Source organism: Eubalaena glacialis, chromosome 3 (assembly GCF_028564815.1).
Source record: "Eubalaena glacialis isolate mEubGla1 chromosome 3, mEubGla1.1.hap2.+ XY, whole genome shotgun sequence".
Classification (NCBI taxonomy): domain Eukaryota; kingdom Metazoa; phylum Chordata; class Mammalia; order Artiodactyla; family Balaenidae; genus Eubalaena; species Eubalaena glacialis.
Window position 1 is genome coordinate 128339560 of NC_083718.1, and position 20327 is coordinate 128359886.

Here is a 20327-nt window from a genome sequence, read left to right on the forward strand (position 1 = left end):
TGCCCCATAGGAAGGGGCCCATAAGGAGAAGTGGCAATATTTTCAACAATCTACTACAATTAGCTCATTGATAAGGTTCCCTTCCTCACTCCACCTTTAAGAAAGCTCAACTGTATGATCTTGCTTTGTTTCTTTTGACACATAATGTCAATGGTGGGTACCATATTTCTCTAAAGTTGGCATGACCCATGTCAATTTCCACTGAGAGTCAGAAGTAGGATTTCTTGTATATTCTTCTTTTAGAGCTTGTTTTTTCTATTAGGATTGCCCATTAAATAATTTCATGCCTGAGGCTGCTGCTAGCTTTTAAAATATTTGGAAAGCACAAACACATAACATGTCCTGAACAAAAGGATTGCTCTGCCTCAGTGCTGCTGAATCTCCCAGAAGGATGTTTTTATGGAATTCTATAATTATGGAATCATAGATTAAAAGAAATATTTTCAGTGTACATTAAGAGTGACAGACCTGATTTGCATCAAGAGGAATTGGGCTGTGTATCATAGATGCTTATTAGTGGATTCATGGATTGATTGGCCCATAACATATTCATTCATTCATTTGTTCAGCATTTCTGTGAACCAAGCAAGCACTGTCCCACATAAAGTCGTGTCCTCATGGAGTTTACAAATACAACCTAAACTGGTAGGGATAGCTGACTTTATAAATGGCATATTCAATATATGATATCACCCCAAGTGATACACTGATCCCAGATCTACCATTTACTGACTATAAGACCTACCTAGCTTTTATAATTTTCTCCATACCAAGGTGGAGAGAATATAAGTAACTGCCTCATACTTTTGTTGTGAAGATTTCCTGAGATAGTGAAAGCACTTAATTGTGTCTGGAGCATAGCAAGTGTCCAATAAACATTAGTCCTGGGCCTCATCATCACCATGACCACATTTAATGTTGGAATGGGGGTGAGGAAGAGAATCTGGCTTTGCAGAATTTCATCTGAAAAGGATCTGGAGGCCTTCATTGAAGTAGTTTACGATGGGTCAACAGCGTAAAGTAGCTATTTTAAAGGCTAAATCCAACTGAAATAATAGATGGAAAATGTCATATTTTAGCAAAGTTAATTCCCCTTCCCTCTTCGCTGATCAAAACTCACCTAGAATATTGAAATATGCTTTTTGGTGTGAGGCGTGTGTTTCTGTATCTGCATCACACAGGGTACTAAGAACATAGCCTCTATAAAGATGAGTTCTTGTCATTATATGCTAGCAAGCAGTCTACCATTTTTGTTAAACACTAGGAATCATGACATGCTCTAGCTTTAGTTTCTTCTAGGAATTTTTCAGACAACTGTTGGTCAGTCCTACAGGGATGCTTTACAAGGCCCTTCAGAATGTCAAAAGGACTTACACCAATCCCTAATTTCCTGCTGATCTTTACCATCTGCTACCTTGACCTTTTCATCAAAAGCTCCTCAAGCTGCCGGAAACCCTGCATGTTAACACCCAGTTTGATACTCTTCCTGTGTTTCTTTGCCTCGTTCTCAGCACTAGACTTGCATACACTTTGTCTGCCATTATGGTTTGAAGCCGTTCACCAGAACACAAAAATATATGGCAAAAAGAGAGGCTCCTGAGGGGTATGTAACACACATTGCTGAACACTTTCAACTCAATACGGTGCAGTGGAGTGTTCGCTGGATGAGAATATTTGCCATGTGGGGCACGAATGTTTGCTGCCTGCAAGCATATAGAACAGTCTACCACATCAGCTCTCGCTGGCTCAGAGTACACCGACACTCCGAGGATCCGAAAAATTATATATTAACAATGTGCTATAATAAATGGTTCTATAAATGCATGTGTTTTCTTTTGGGAAACTATTTCATATACAAATAGTATTGTAGCTACCCAGACAGCAAGGGGCAGTATTAAATGGAACATGTTTTCAAATTTAACAGCATTTTCAGAGGGGTAAGAATAAACTGTTTGCTTAGAGGATAACCAGGTCATGAGGGATATGGGAAAATTGGTTAGAGCACCTAGGAATGTGAACATCCAAAAGAAAAAGGTTTACTTGAAAAGTGAAGCTGACGTGCTCTGACTAGCTCCAGAGGGCAGAAGGAGGGCCAAAAACTAAAAATTATGAAAAAGCATATTTTTGTCTAAGTTGAGAAAAGTTTTTCTAATATTTTATACTGTCCAAAAAAGGAATAGTTTGTCTTCTGCAATAATGAGCTCCTTATCACTAGAGGTAGTAAACCTGGATGACCATTTGTTAGAGACACAATATATGGGACTCATTAACTGGGTAGTGTGGTGGTTTATAAACAATGGCCACAAATTGACAATTTGACAAATTGACGTTCCTTCCGTAGAGAGGTAGGGTCTATGTCCCCTCTCCTCGAATCTGGGTAGGCTTGTAATTGCTTTAATTAATAAAGGATGGTAGAAGTGACACTATGTCACTTCCAAAACTAGGTCACAGCTACACAGCGTCTGCCTTGTGTTCTTGGAATGCTCGCTTTTGAGAGGCTCTCTCTCAGAACCCAGCCACCATGCTGTGAGAAACCCAAGTCATGTGGAAAGATCACATGTGGGAAGAAAAATTCCAATTACATTTAAACTTTCATTTATATCTATTTTCTATTTGAAAAATTAGAAATAAACTTCTACTAACATTTAATATTCTACATGACAATGGCAGCATCACTCATCCATATATCAGAGGGTCAACATATTAACATTCTTTTCAGCATATTGTGACACACTCTGATTTAGGAGGTTTAGTCAAATTGGGTTATACATTTATTATTTTATTTAACTTTGACTTATTGATTAGCCCTTTCAAAGTGCATGAGAGCCTTAAAGATATTCCTGCAAAGAAACCACAGACTGACAAAAAATACTACCAATGCAAACACAGGCACACAGCAGAAACCCGGCAGAGCTGACACTTCCCCCTCCAAAGTCAAGCTTCTTGCTGGTCCCAGTGCCAGAATAAAAGCTGTGACGACCTGAACAGAACTAACTAAACAATTCAGAAACTATCTAGGAGCATATAAATTACAGATTTATACCCATTATATTATTGACCCTTGCCTTAAGAGTTGTGCTTTGGTATACTAGTGATCATAGCATCTACGTGCATATTTGTAAATAATAAACATAAATAGAAGGTTAAAAAATAGGAAATTGCCAATATTCAAATATTTTTGACCCATAAAATGTCCATTTCATATAGATGGTTTAACCTAATTTATTGAGATTAAATGTTCAAAAATCACTTACCTTTAGAGTGAGGGCAATAAAAAATTGTCTGTAGACTACTGATTTAAGGACTAAGACGTGTGATAAGCATGGATTTAGTGTACACAGGAAACTGTTTACCACTGCTCTCCAACTGTATGTATCTCTTGTGTCTATGCAAGCACTGACACACGACAAGTTACAAAATTATTGCTTTCTTCGTCTGGGGGATAAATAATTTTATTATAACACATGGACTCCTTCCAGCTAGAGTGGCTCTTAGCACCCGAATATATTGTGAAGCACTGACTTGAATGACAATGATTATTCTTTGCCTGACTCCATTCTGCAGTGATCTATGTAGAAAATCAACATTCCTTAGGAAGAAACAAGGCTTTAAAAAGAATGATCTTTATGGGAGCTGGTGGTTATAGAGAATTTTAGTGCAAGAAGATGAGGATTACTTGTTCCTTTGAGGCCGTGAGGTAATTAAAAAACAATATTTAGTGGCTTTTAGAACACCTATTTCCATGAAATCTCGGCGCTAAACAGTTCAGGGAAATCAAAATAGATAAATCACCTAAACAGATAAGAAGAAATAGATAAAGCAACCATAATTCTAAGCTACCTCCAGCTCCTTCAGATTCACTAAAGTATTTAACCTCTTGACACAAAATCCTGTGACACTCCAATGCATGTGTCTTGCTTTGGTGCTTGTCAAAATTAGCTTCTGAAAGACTGCATAGGGAATGCTTTTCAGCACAAGGGATAATTTCCTGTTGAAGCCCTCCTCCCAAATGGCTCAGGAAATCCACCCTCATCCTGCTCATGCAATATCAACTCTCTCCCATCGGCTAATATTGTGCTCAGTTTCACAGCACAGAATCGAAAACTGAATTTATTCCTGAAAGTAAAAGGAGGTCATCGGTGTTCTTTTCATTTGTTTTTTTCCATCATGGATCCATTCAACAAATACTCCAGTGGCTACCAGGTGCCAGGCAGTGATGGAGGGGACACAAGAGCATAGCAATTTGCAGTCTGGGACTAAGAGACCACCAAAAACACATCAGAATTCCAAATACCAGGTCAATTTGATTCCCTAAGATAACATGAAAATGTGAGAAGAATAAGACATGTGGTTGAAAACTAATGTGTTCTGGCACTTTTGTGTCTCTCAGTCATTTACATTTAAAAACTAACTCCTTGAGAAGTTATCCCAAAGTTGAAATCATGTGACAGAACACCTGGAGTGAGCTGCAAATGAGATAGGTTAGGCTGAATGAAATGGAGAGGGAGGAGCCCATTTCCCAAGTCTCTGAGATACAAAATTGCAAAAGAGTGAAGAGTGGACACAAATGTGTCAAAAGAACTTAGCCAACTTTAAGGGGCTCCTACTGGGCAAAAATGGGACAATTTGAGCATCAGTAAGGATAATAACATAATGGATAGAAATACTTCAATAAATTTTAAGTTCCTGTGTTCTTCATGATGTTAAAAAAAATATTGGGTACTGATAAAGAATGCCAGGGAGCTAAGTCATTATTCTGAAAACTATAAAAGAATAAAAAATTTATCCTCCCTTTTCTACACTAACTGTACCACTGTTAACCAAAGAGTAATTAAGGGGAATTTTTTGATTGTAGAAATATTACATCTAATAAATGAAGAATGCATGAGAAAATAAGAAACTCACCAGTTTGTAATCAATCTCTAATGAATTGGTGGATCTGGGCATTGAACTCTAATGGCTAACATCTCCAAAAGAAACAACTAGACATTACTGTATGCGCTTTCTACTAAGTAGGCAATATCAGATACGTAGCTGTCTTATCAAAAAAAAAATCAAATCTGAATATGATCAAATTTCTAGATCCCACTACTAACTATAGAAATAAGGAGGACCAAAGGGCATTTTAAACTATACCGTGAAGATGCAATCAGCAAACCTAGACTGTGAGAAGGTACAGGACAAACAACCAAGTTTCTTTAACAAATGAACTGCAAGGGGAAAAAAAGAAGGAGGAGAGTACCTATATATTTCTAAGAGTCTTAAAGACCTATCAATCAATGTAATATATAAACTTTATTTGGATCCTGATTTTTTTTTTTAAAGGTATAAGTATTTATGACACTTATGAAATAACTGGAGATGTAAACACTGACGGATATTTGATGATACAAACAAGTAAGGTTAAGGTTTTTAGTGTGATATTAGTATTCTGATCATATATAAAAACTGAGTTTTTATCTTTTAGAAGTCCATACTGAAATATTTAGAAATGAAATAATGAAAAGCATATGATCTTAGATTTGCCTCAAAATAATACAAAGTGGGATTGGGCACATGTGGCTAGTGGTGAAGACTGGTCAGGGTAGATTAATGAGTTGATGTTTGTTGGGGCTGGTGATAGATATGCAGAGGTTCATTACACTAGTCTGTTCATGTTTGTGCATGTTTGGAATTCTCCACAATAAAAAGAAAAAGAAAAAAATTAGTGGACATATAAACGCATATACCCAAAAGACCAGCAGAAACTGGCTAATTGAAGCTGTTCCAGGTTTTTCAGTCACGTTAACGTACATCTAATGGTCTGATTTTTCTCAGGGCCAAAGCTATACCCACATGAAGCACATGAATATATGTAAACATGATAGAAGGAAAATAGGAACTCTCTCTCAAAGGTGCATTTGTGTAGAATATATAATATACGTATGTCCACATACACACAAATGTGTGTATGCATAGATATATCTCGAGATGCACCTTTTTGATCTATTCTGCTTGACACTGTTTTTAGTCTTGTCAGAGAAGGCTGTGATCAGGCTGAAAGCAAATAAAACAATATTTCAATTAGCACAAAACCACATTTCAGATTATGTACCAGACGAATGAGGCATGGGTAGGTAGCATATATAAAGTGTGTCCATGTGAATGCAGACACTGGACCTCAATGATTAAGGGAATTCTACACGACCAAATATCTGCATCTAGGTCGATTTCAGCCTGGAGAAAATGCACTAGATCTAGGAATTCACACTGCAGAGCAGCTCCAAGTTTCCTGGGGTTAATCTTTAAAACTGAATACATACAGACTCTTCCAACAAGTCAAGCAATAAAAAGATGGATCACCTACTTTTCATATCACAGGTCAAAGCATCCATCTTAAAACTGCCCTATGAAATGTTAACACAATAAAATTTTTTAAAGGAAAAACAAGCAAGCAAACAACCCCCCTCCCCAAACTCCTGAAAACTAACAAAGGCCAGGTTATTATATAATGGCCTCTTGCGTCTGATTGCTTACCACAACTAGTTGTTTAGACAACATAGAAACCCTAAAGGGCCCCTGCATTGTTAGAGCAAATTAGCATGTTTCAAGAAAGTGGTGGATTATTGCAGATGAAAGTGATTTACCAACAGGGGTTTTATGGTTGGCAAATGTGATTATATATCCATTAGCATCTGCAAGTCAAACAAACATGTGCCATATACCTCCTGGAAACACCTCAGTGTGTATATCCTAATTTCCACCATTTCAAAAGAACAAAGGGATTTTATCCAGGCGTAGCCAAAGATAATTTTTTAAAAACCGTTTAGTAAACTAGGGCAAATTATTTTTGTAACTTAAACAATTATTAACTCCCCATCTGCTATGGCAAAAAGAAGCATCTGTCATTTTTTGAAATATGGCAAATGTTGACCATCTACTTAATCAGTCTACTGTGCTCACTCACTAAGCATATTGAAATTTTATAGAAGAGAAACTTAGGGAAAGTAATAAATAGTCTCTTTCTCCATCTGAACGGAATACGGTCACAAAAAATGAGAAAGCTGCCCTCGCGGAGCTGCTTGGCCTATGAATACAATTCTGCGGGGCTCCATCACTGCACTGAGGCAGCCTTGCAGGTTAAATCACCACTGATGAGGGCAGCTTGTGCACGGGGAAGAGGACAGCGCCTTGATGCTTTGCGGGTGTCAATACTAAATATTCCTCCACTTCCCCTCAGCTTTATTTTTGACAATTACTAGTGTGTTTGTAAAGAAATCTAAGCAACAGCTGGAGGAAGACATGCCCAGTTTTCAAGGTCTATGGGAAATGAATGCTTTTATGACATGATTTATAAATGATATTATATCTATGAAATTTTAATGCTTTAATATTGGCCCACATGGCATGAATTAGTGAGCCAAGATACCATCAGGCCCCGTTTTCACAAGAGCAGTTTCCACTAAAAGATTAAGAGGCCATAGCTCTTGATAAAGGTTACCTTCCCAGCAGAAGGACGCGGTGGTGATGGAAACCTAGCGTGGCCTTTCTACAAAACAATTCCCTTGAAGGAATCAAAATGAGCCCCATTCTATAGTCTTGTCATCAAAATCAGAGTAATGGGAAGATGAACAAGTTTTGCCTGGATAAGATTCAATGAGGACAAATTAAATAAAACAAAACAGATCAGAAAAGAAAGAAAACCTTCTTATGAAAAAATATTTACATAGCACAATTTTCCCTCCTTTTTAAAAAAATCGCCATCATAGCTGAATAATTATGCATCAAGTCAACAAAGGAAAAGAAGAACACTGTGTAGATGCAGTTTTAACCTTTGAACCATAGAAACAGAAATGTGTTTTGTTTTTCTTTCTTTTTTCCTTCTTTCCTTACTTCCTTCCTACTGCCGGTGGTGGCAGCTACTGTCCAATCAGGCGACACTGCATGGGCACCTCTGTACTAGCCATCGTGGGAGTGGAAAAGTAATTTCAGAGCTTGTTTTGGTCTCAGTCTAGGGAGGAGGGGAAAGTAACCACTGCAGCACAGTTTGGCAAAATGGATGATGACATTGCCTTATGTCTCAGACTCTAAATAGTTCATGGAGAAAGGAAATCAAGGACATTCACAGTGAACAGGAAGGGACTCCATACAGAAGAGATGAGGAGTTAGGGCTTAAATGGGACATGGAAGAGGATAGAATTTTGATGGCTACAGTGGGAAGGGACACTCCTTCCAGGCAAGAGATCCAGCTAGATCAGTAATGGAGTCTCTGGCCTCCAGATAATGAATGAGTATGGCAGTTTCAGAAAAATACACATTATAGATATAATATATATAGAGAGAAATACACTTCTATATAGGTATATCTCTATATCTATCTATCTATCTATCTATCTATCTATCTATCTATCTATCTATCTATCTATCTATCTATCTTTCTATCTCTCCGAGAGACTGAAAAGAATTTGTTACGCATGCAAATCTAGTCCTTCAGTTATCAGAACACTCTTGTTTCCATGACTACCGTGGAAAGGGTTAATCAGGCTCCTCAGAGCTCGTCCTTCTGGCCTTTCGTCTAACATGTCATCTGTACATTCCGGAGTTATTATGCAACTTTTATGAAACTAAGTCTACAAGACAGGCTCTAAGGTGTGACTGATGTCTCTTTTGTAAGTCAGAGAAATTTGCACTGCCTGTGTCTCAGAAGACTAATATTTCAGCTCTTCCTGGGGTGTTATTACCTGTTTGCGCCTGGCTTCCACAGCACTAGACTGCCAAGATTCCTTGGTCTAACTGCAGCAAGGGAAAAGCTATCATCAATTATGGATTGGGAGTAAACAATTAACTTTGCAGGAAGCAATTCAAATGAGAGCCAAATTTCTTTTTGGACATTCCGTGACATAAAAACTTTGGTTTATCAGGAGATACAAAACACTTCATCTTCCATAGTGTCTATGGGTTCCATTAAGTTCTATCCCTTGGCCTTTCCCTGTGTTGCTGTAAGAATAAAAGCACCATCATGAAGAGAAACTTCTTTTGCCAAATAGCTAATAATCCTGTTCTCCACTGCATCTGATAGTCTCTAGGGGAGAAGCAGAGAAATTCTTTGAGCAGAGTTGCCTAAGGTTTCCTTAGCTGGCCCCAACTACACTGGCCACCTGTTCCCTGTTTAGAGAAACCATCCTACCTCCTCCGACCTTCTGTTCCTTGTCTCAGACTAATGATGATATATGGGGTTCTGCGTTCCTCCTAATTATGAAAATTGCTTTCCATAGGTTCCAAGATTTTTATTTGATATCTTCTCAGAATCTTGGCTAGCCTCTTAAGTAAAATTAGATCTTAGAGTCCCCAGATGGGGTCGACATACAGCTTTAACCAGGAGCTCTTATTTTAAAAAGGAAAGCCAATGTTTCCAAGAAGAGATGCCCGTTCTTTATCGCGTAGTCCACCACACCACCAAGCCCGGGCTTCCTACCTAAAGAAAAGTTCCCGGATCCTGGTGCACGATCACCATCATTGGTGAACACGCCATTACTCACTCCTTTCTCCTGTAGATCTTCATCAGTATGCTGCTCCTTCACGATTCCTTACCTATGTCTCTGGGAGCACCACCATCCCCTTAACTCCCTGAGTCAGAAACCTGAGGGTTACCCTTGATGCCTTCCCCACTCCCATATTTAGTTATCATCAAACTTCTCTCCTTGATACCTTCTAACCTAGTCCAATCCACCCACACTCTACGACTTCATTTTAGGCTCTCATGATTTCTCACTGGGATTAGAGCAAGTAGACGGCAATCCACTCTTAGTGCCCCCTGCCCTCCTTGTTTTAGCCTTATTCTCGTTTACTTGTTTCTGCACACTGTAGTCGGAATGATTGCTCTGAAATGCAAATCTTCTATTATTATTCCCTTCCTTCAAGCCCTTCAGTAGCTCTCCACTACCATCAGATGATGCACAAGCCTTTTTCCAACGATGCCCAGAATGTCCTACCCCTTCTTTTTCTAAGTAGCTCTGATTTGTCCTCTGAACATGCCTCGTAGATGTCTTTCATATCCTTGTGCATTTCTCTAAAATAACTTGTTTATTTGTCTGTCTCCTTGAGTCCCTCTGGGGGATGGGAGGATGCTCTGTCTGATTGGTCTGTGAATCCTCAGCACAATAATAGTGTCTGACACAGCCTAGGTTCTCAATATGTTTGGTAAATAAATCAATGATGCAATTAATGAATAGTCTTTCTGCCTCCTGATTGGCCACAAAGGACATAAGTGAATATGACAGTAGTTTTAAGGTGCTACTGGAAATCACAAGATGGAGGAAAAAACGCAATTGTTTTATTTTTACAATGAAACTGTTAGTGTGTTTGTGATGGATGTTGGAAAGGAACTTAAGAATGATTATCTTTCCATTGATAATTATAGTGGATTTTCATTTCCTCTGCACATCAAGATTAACATTTGTTATGGCTCAAACCAAGACATTTCATCACTGGCTTCTCCATGACGTACTCTGCATGTTAGAATCTCTCCTTAGCTATGAAAACAGGTATTTGGGCTGCTTTAAGCTGCAATTCCACATTCAGAGTTTCTATTAAAATAATTCAGCTATTCAGATACCTTTGACCAAAGAGGAGTCCAGATAGAGCTTAGAAGCTCATCTCTTTTGCCTTAGGATAAAGTTTGAGGCAGGCCACATATGGACCAGTGAGGGAGGAAGGTGACACATTTCTAACTAGTTAATCAGATAAAATCACCCCTGCAGACAAGGGAGTGACAGATGTCAAAGCTAGATTACCTCCCCCTAGTCCTTCCATACCTCACTGGTGTTTCCTTATCCACTCCGTTATCTTCCTCACTGGTTTTATGGAAGAGAGTTTAGCACCTTAGACACTTTCAGGGCTCTTCCTGGCTGCATGACCTTGCACGCCTGGGAAAGAAATCTGCTCATGCCTCAACTCCACTGCCTGAGATGGTTCCTGAGACTTGCACATTACTTTCAACAGAAGAAACTACAGGTCGTGGATTTCAGCTTCATAGAAGGAAGATCATTTCTAAAACTGGAGTTACTGGCTGGTGGAATGGGTTGCCCCAGGAAGGAGAGAGCTTCCTGTGTTTGAAGATTTCAATGAGAGGTGGATAATTACTATTTAATATGCTGGGGAGAGGATTCAGCCATGGGGAGTAGGGGTGTAGAGCAGGTAAGAACAGAGAGTGCAGACCATATAACATTCAAGTTTCTTCCATCTTTGAAATTCTATGAGCCTAATAGATTTGACTCAAGTTATGATAAATTCTATATGCAGGCTTAAATAATTGTCCAAAAGCTGTAAAATACCATCTAGAAATAAGACTGATATGACTATCTCATTTTTATGTAATCCACTATTTTAGACACAGAAATTGGATAAAAATTCCTGATCATGAATTTAACACATCATCACTCAAAACCTGCCAGACACCAGGTCCTGTAAGTCCTTATTTAGAACACTTTGCTTGCAAATTATTTATTGGATTTTCAAGTTTTGCACTGGGTGTTTTTACCCTTTCCTGGCTACTTTCCATGGATTATAACTTCTACAAAGGCATTTTTGCATTATTCCCTGCAGTATTTTTAGTATCTAAAACAGTGCTTGGTACATAGTAGATATTCAATTATCATTTATTGAACAATGAACATTTTCTTATCCAGACAAAAAGATAAAGGTATCTGTCTACAGCAGATATTTTCCTGTATCCCTCTCCACTGCTCCTGCCAGCCACTCACTTCTATCCATAATTGCTCTCAGTATTTAAATACGACCAGACCACTCATTATTTCCTAGTACAAGACCAGAGGATAAATACAAAATGTTAGCAGTATTTATATTATGAATGTGTTTATTTTTTTCTTTACGCTTTTTCGTTTTTTAATAGTTTTTCTTAAATGAACTTTTATTAATAGCATGACACAAAATTAAGAGAAGGTGGAACGGGAAAAAGATCCCCCCCTTGGCCATACCTTCGTACAAATCTGAGCAACATCTTTATAAACATGGCGTCAAGAGGATGTTTGCCCTTTTTCTCTGTATAGATGAAGCACAAGCAATGTGACCTAATTCACATAGTCACACAAAGATCTGGGCAGAGACAAGCTGAACAGTAGGGCTCCCCAGTTGGATCAGGGCAGGGTCCAATCTAGAGTTGCCCCCTACTGTGCAATTCACATGCAGAGCCCTGCTTCTTTGAAAATAAGAACACTGCCTCTGGGTGTTTACAATATATGTGATGGATGCTGTTGCCTGCCAATCAAAAACAGGATTTGTAATGTGAAGGGAGGAGGCCGGTGACACAATGACCTGTCAGAGGGTTCATATTACCTTTGATGCTTCAACAAGTAACTGGATGCTTGTGAGGGGACCTGAAAGGCAGTTTCACTCACAAGGACTGGTAATTACTTTTAAAAAGTGCCTGTAGAAATCATCAGGTGCCTTGCATTCTCCGTGGATGAGACCTGGCCAAGTGACTTCTAAGGTTTTTTCAGCTTTGCCTTCAGCCAGAAGTACAGCTAAAACAATGAAACCTATTTCCCTATGACTCCCCTGGTAACATACTCCTAATCTAGCCATATCGATCACTGAGAAAAGATTATCCACTTCTACAAAACTTAGTTAACTTTCTGGGCTATGGTCTGAGATCAGCAAAGCTTCTCTTAGCTGATAAGACAAGCAATTTTATTTTCTTCTCTGGTGAGCTTAAGGTACTAAAAGTCACTACCTAGAATTGTTCAAAATTGTATATTCTTGTCTCTTTGCCAAGCTATGAGACTAACAATACTTTTAACAAGCTGAAAAATTCTTTAGCTGCCTGCTGTCTGCAAAAAATTTCCTTCATCAACTAACTCACTAATCTGGGCCTTCTTGAGAACTCGGCTAATTTGTAAGAACAGGTGGCTCATTCCATAAGTGTTCAATAAAGATTCACACATGATTACACATACAGCACTGCCTTAAAAACAAATGAAGAAATGTGTGTATTTATGGAGAAGCTAAAGAGACAGACAAGAGATTCTTCAGTAGCTAAGAGTGTGCATCTCGTTGTCTGGTAAAATTATTTCAAAACCTGGTGGGGGGAGGGAATGGAGGCAGGTGACATAAGGATATAAAGTTCTTGTCACATGGACAATTAACTATTCTTGGGAAACTACCAAGAAGTGATGGATGTGAAAACAAACAAACAAAGGAACTAATCACAGCCTCACTCTTATTTTTTCTTTATTCTTATGTTTACCTGGATTTGAGCTCTTTCATTCATGTAACATTTTTGGAACACTTACTATGTGTCAGGCACTGTTTAAGTCACCTCGAAGTCTCCTATTTTCCTTTTTTTTTTAAAAGAAGAAAAGATATGTTGTGTGGTTAAGAAAATATCATTATCTTGTTTAAAATATAAATTAGATATTGAGATATTACTGGAATAGGTTAGAAAAAATTAGTTCATGTAAAAAAATTATAAAGCTAATCAATCCACCAGTTGTTTGGACACAAAATTAAAGAAAAAAAAGAGGGAATCTGGATCAAGATGACAGAGTAGAAAGCTCTTGTTCTCACCTCCTTCCATGGACACACCGAAACTACAAATACATATAGAACAACTATCTCTGAGAATGACCTGAAGACTAGCAGAACAGATTTTTTTACAACTAACAACATAAATAAAAGGCCACTTCAAGACAGATAGGAGGGGCAGAGGTGCAGTCTAGCCAGAACCCACATCCCCAGTGCAGCAACTCACAAGTGGGAGGGATATTACAACTGCAGGCAGAGGTCCTCCTTGAGCAGTGAGGGTCTGAGTCCCACACTGGGTTTCCCATCCTGGAGGACCTACATGGGAAAGATGAGCCCCCAAAACATCTGGCTTTGAAAACCAGCAGGGCTTATGTCAGGGAGAGCCAGAGGGCTGTGGGAAACCAAGACTCTGCTCTTGAAGGGCTCATTCACAAACTCACTATCTCCAAGTCCCAGTGCAGAGGCAATGACTTGCAAAGCACGTAGGTCATATGAGAATGAGATTCATTGATTAATGTTAGGGCATATGCTGGAGGTGCAGGGATTTGGTGGAATTTTCTCTAGGGACAGGAGCACTGGTGGGCACCATTTTTTTCCTCCCCTTCCACCTAGCTGGAGCTGGTAGGTGCCATTTATGTTACTCTCTGTTAACCTAGCTAACATCATTCACCCTGTCCTGGCATTCCTCTGAGAACCCATCCCAGCCAGCCCCTCCAAAGAAGCTTCCACCCATCCACCCAATCTGACAGACAGCCCTAGCCAGCACTGGTGCCCCTCCAAAGCAACTCCTCCTCCAGAGGGCTAGCCCCAGCCTGCCCAACAAGTGGCCTTAATAGCATGACACACCTCTCCAAAGCAGCTCCCACTCTTGGGGGGCCAGTCTGGTCACAGCATGCCCATAGCAGTTGCAGCTGGGCCTTGCAACCAGCTGGCCTGGAGGACAACCCCATGCACCAGCATGCTCACAGCAACTGTGGCCCAACCACAACAGAAGAACCCACACAGGGGATACCACTGGAGCACTAAGCTCTGGAGACCAGAGGGGATTGTGCCACTGGGCCCCACAGAACACTTTCTACATAAGGCTACTCTTTCAAGACTGTGGGACATAGGTGATATATATAATACATGGAAACAAGCATAGAGAGTTAGGCAAAATGAGGAAACAAAGTAACCTCAGGACAAAGAACTAAACAAAAGAGAGCTAAGCGATTTACCAGATAAAAAATGCAAAATAATAGCCATAAAGTTAATCACTGAATTCGGGACAACTCAGTGAGAAGTTCAAAAAGAGATAGAAAATATAATAGAGAATGAATCAGAACTGAAGAATACAATAACTCAAATGAAAAGTACTAGAGGGAATCAATAGCAGATTAGAGGATGCAGAAGAACAGATCAGTGATCTGGAAGACAGGGTAGTGATAATCAGCCAATCAGAACTGCAAAAAGAAAAAAGAATTTAAAAAATTAGGATAGTTTAAGGGAATTCTGAGACAACATCAAGGGTACTAACATCCACATTATAGGGGTCTAGAGGAAAAGGGAGAGAGAAAGGGACAGAAAACCTACTTGAACAAATAATGGCTGAAAACTTTCCTAACGTGGTGAAGGAAACAGACATCCAAATCCAGGAAGCAAAGAGAGGATCAAACAAGATGAACCCAAAGAGATACATACCAAGATACATTGTAATTAAAATTTCAAAAATTAAAGAGAAAATCTTAAAAGCAACAAGAAAAAAACAACTAGCTATGTGCAAAGAACTCCTATAAGACTGTCAGCTGATTTTTCAGCAGAAACTTTACAGGTCAGAAGGGACTGGCATGATATATTCAAAGTGCTGAAAGAAAAAAACTTGCAACCAGACTACTCTGCCTGGCAAGGCTATCACTCAGAATCTAAGAAGACATCGTTTCCCAGACAAGCAAAAGCAAAGGAGTTCATCACCACTAAACTGGCCTTATAAGAAATGTTAAAGAGACTTCTTTAAATTGAAAAGAAAAGGGCATAATGAGAAATAAGAAAATTATGAAAGAAAAAATCTCATCAGTAAAGGCAAACATATAATAAAGGTAGTATATCAACCACTTATAAAGATAGTATAAAGTTTAAAGGACAAAAGTAGTAAAATAATCTATATCAAAAATAATTTGTTAGGCAATACACAAAATAAAAAGATGTAAAGTATGACATCAAAATTTACATTTTTACATACATATGTGTATGACATCAAAAACATAAAATGTAATGGGGGGGAGTAAAAATGTAGTGCTTTTAGAATGTGCTTGAACTTAAGTGACCATAACTTAAAAATAGACTGCTATACGCATAGGTTGTTATATAGAAACCTCATTGTAACCACAAACCAAAAATCCATTACAGATATACAATAAATAAAGAGAAATGAAAACACAAATAGCATTAAAGAAAGTCATAACTAACATGAAAAGAGAAGAAGAAAGGAACAGAGAAGAATTATAAAAACAACCAGAAAACAATTAACAAAATGGCAATAAGTATACACCTATCAATAATTACTTTAAGTGTAAATGGGCTAAATATGCCAATCAAAAGACAAGATGTCTGAATGGATAGAAAACCCAAGACCATCTATATGCTGCCTACAAGAGGCTCACTTCAGATCAAAAGGCACACACAGCCTGAAAGTGAAGGGATGGAAAAAGATATCCATGTGAATGAGAACAAAAAGAAAGCTGGGGTAGCAATACTTATCTCAGATAAAATAAACTTTAAAACAAAGACTGTAATAAGGGACAAAAGGGTATTATATAATGATAAATAGATCTAGGAGCAGACAGCTTCACAGGTAAATTCTACAAAACATTTAAAGAAGTGTAAATACCCGTCCTTCTCAAATTATTCCAAAAAATATGAAGAGGACAAAATGCTTCCAAACTCATTCTGTGAGGCCAACATTACCCTGAGACCAAAACCAGATAAAGACAATACAAAAAAAAAAGTAAGGAAAATTACAGGCCATAATACTGATTAACATAGATGTAAAAATTCTCAACAAATTATCAACAAACTAAATTTAACAATACATTAAAAAGATCATATGACATAATTAAGTGAAATTTACTTCAGGTATGCGAGAGTGGTCAATATCCACAAATCATCAATGTGATACACATTAACAAAATGAGAGATAAAAATCATACAATCATCTCAATAGATTCAGAAAAAGCATTCAATAAAACCCACTTCAACAAAGTGGGTATAGAGGGAACATACCTCAACATAATAAAGGTAATATATGACAAACCCACTAGCATCATACTCAACAGTGAAAAACTGAAACTTTTCCTCTAAGTTCAGGAACAAGACAAGGATGCCCACTCTCGCCACTTTTATTCAACATAGTAATGGAAGTCCTTGCTGCAGCAATCAGACAAGAAAGAGATGAAAGGCATCAAAATTGGAAGGGAGAAGTAAAACTGTCATTATTTGCAAATGACATTATACTATATGTTGAAAATGCTGAAGACTCCATCAAATAAAGGATTTAAATTAATAAATGAATCCAGTAAAGTTGCAGGATACAAAATCAATATACAGAAATCTGTTGTGTTTCTATACACTAACAATGAACTACCAGAGAGAGATAATTAAGAAATAAATCCCATTTACAATTGCATCAAAAAAAATAAAATACCTAGGAATAAATTTAGTCAAGGAGGTTTGAATAATATGTACTCTGAAAACTATAAGACATTGATGAAAGAAATTAAAGACAACACAGAAAAATGAAAAGATGGACACTGTGATCATGAATTGACAGACTGATTATTATTAAAATACCCATACTAGGCAAAGCAATCTACAGATCAATGCAATCCCTATCAAAATACCAATGACATTTTTCACAAAACTGAAACAAATGATCCTAAAGTTTGTATGGAACCACAAAAGACTAAGAGTCAAAGAAATCTTAAAGCAGAAGAACAAAGCTAGAGGTATCATACTCCCTGGTCTTAAACTATACTACAAAGCTATAGTAATCAAAGCTGTAGGACACTGGCACAAAAACAGACAGACCAATAGAAGAGAACAGAGAGCCCAGAAATGAACCTATATTTATATGGTCAATTAATCTATGACAAAGGAGGCAAGAATACACAATGGGGAAAAGATAGCCTCTTCAACAAATGATGTTGGGAAAACTGGACAGCTATATGAAAAGAATCAAATGGGACTACTTTCTCATACCATATATAAAAATAAACTCAAAATGGACTGAAGACCTAAATGTAAGACCTGAAACCGTAAAACTGCTAGAAGAAAGCATAGGTAGTATGCTTTCTGACATCATTCTTAGTAATATTTTTTTGGATATGTCTCCTCAGGCAAGGGAAACAAAAGCAAAAACAATGGGACTTTATCAAATAAAAAGCTTTTGCACAGCAAAGGAAACTATCACTAAAACAAAAAGGCTGCCTACTGAAAGAGAGAAGATATTTGCAAACTATATATCTGATAAGGAGTTAATATCCAAAATGTACAAAAAACTCACACAACTTAACATCAAAAAATAATCAACATGATTAAAAAATTGGCAGAGGATCTGAATAGACATTTTACCAAAGAAGACATGCAGATGGCCAACAGACACAGGAAAAGATGTTCAACATCACTAATCATCAGGGAAATGCAAATCAAAACCATAATGAAATATCACCTCATACCTGATGGCTATCATCAAAAGACAACAAATAACAAGTGTTGGTGAGGATGTGGAGAAAAGTGAACCCTGGTGCACTATTGGTGGGAATATACATTGGTGCAGCCACTATAGAAAACAGTATTAAGGTTCCTCAAAAAAATTAAAATAGAGCTACCATACAATCCAGGTACTCTGTTTCTGGGTATTTATCTAAAGAAAAAGAGAGCACAGTTTAGAAAAGACATATGTAGGATCATATCGTAGCTCTACTTTTAGTTCCTTAAGGAACCTCCATACTGTTCTCCATAGTGACTGTACCAATTTCCATTCCCACAAACAGTGTAGGAGGATTTCCTTTTCTCCACACTCTCTCCAGCATTTATTGTTTGTAGACTTTTTGATGATGACCATTCTGACTGGTGTGAGGTGATATCTCATTGTAGTTTTGATTTGCATTTCTCTAATAATTAGCAATGTTAAGCATCTTTTCATGTGAAACAAACTCACAGGCTTAGAGAACGAACATAGGGTTACCAGGGGGAAGGATGGTGGGGGGCAGGGATAGACTGGGAGTTTGGGATTGACATGTACACAGTGCTATATTTAAAACAGATAACCAACAAGGACCTACTGCATAGCACAGGGAACTCTGCTCAATACACTGTAATAACCTAAATGGGAAAAGAATTTGAAAAAAAATAGATACATGTATATGGATAACTGAATCACTTTGCTGTACACCTGAAACTAATACAACATTGGTAATCAACTACACTCCAATATAAAATAAAAAATAAAATAAAATTACAAAGAAAAAGAAAAACATATGCACCCCTGCATTTGTTGCAACATTATTTACAATAGTCAAGGTATAGAAGCAACCTAAGTATCCATTGATAGAGGGATAGATAAAGAAGATATAGTACATATATATTCAATGGAATATTACTTGGCTGTAATAAAGAATGAAATCTGCCATATGTGACAGCATGGATGGACTTAGAGGGTATTATGCTAAGTGAAATACATCAGACAGAGAAAGACAAATACCATATGATTTCATTTATATGTGGAATCTAACAAACAAAACAAATAAACAAACATATAAATGGATACAGAGAACAAACTGCTGGTCACCAGATGTGAGGGGGTTGAGGAGGCTGGATGAAATAGGTGAAGGGGATTAAGAGGTACAAACTTCATGTTATAAAATAAATAAGTCAGAGGACATAATGTACAGCATAAGAATTTAGTCAACAATATTGTAATAACTTTGCATGATGACAGATGGTTACTAGACTTACTGTGGTGATCAATTTGTACTGTATATAAATGTAGAATCACTATGTTGTACACCTGAAACTAATATAATATTGTATGTCAACTATACCTCAATAAAAAAATAAATAAAAAGAAAAGAGAATTACAGTAAAAATTCTGGCTGATTTTTTGTTGAAAAGTATCACTTTTCCATGAGAAAAATACAGCTTGCTTGATAAAAAAAAAAAAATGCCTAACATACGATAACAATAGAAGATACAAAGTGATGTTATTATTATGTATTTTGATTAAAAGGAGAAGAATTTCTTCTAAGAGAGTTACTATAAGAGAACAAAGAAATGTTCTTTCTTTTTTCTTAATAAGAGAATTAAGAAAGTCATGTGGAATTTGCATAAATCATTACCTTACAAACCACCAGAACCAAACAGTACTAACTGTATAGTGAGTGCCACAATGGTTTTGAATTAACACATACATAATAGGATGATAATGAATTCAGTTGCTCTTTCTATATGGTAAATAAAGAGCACCAACTCACTCACTCACTCATGCACAGTGGACCTTTCTTTCCTATATACAATTCTAGCTATCCTTTTCTATTCTTTTATCCAGGAAAATGAATCCTTTGCATTTCTAATATAGTAAACACTTCTAGCGCTCTGAAGATTTAAAACAGAGGTTAATAGAAGTGAAGAATTAAACACAGTCCCCTAACAAAACATGATTTTTTTTTTTAAAGAAAGAGGATTCAGTTCTACAACCTTGATAAAATCATGGCTGTGAAAACCCTTAAACTGGTATGAGGATACTAGGCTTTATAAATGTAGATGTCACCTCT

At 37.5% G+C, this 20327-nt stretch overlaps 1 protein-coding gene across 2 annotated transcripts in view; it reads right to left on the minus strand.

The window, feature by feature from the left end:
• The window catches only part of ST6GALNAC3 (ST6 N-acetylgalactosaminide alpha-2,6-sialyltransferase 3), a 544206-nt gene that overhangs the window by 50309 nt on the left and 473570 nt on the right, over positions 1 to 20327 (minus strand). The window lies entirely within an intron of this gene.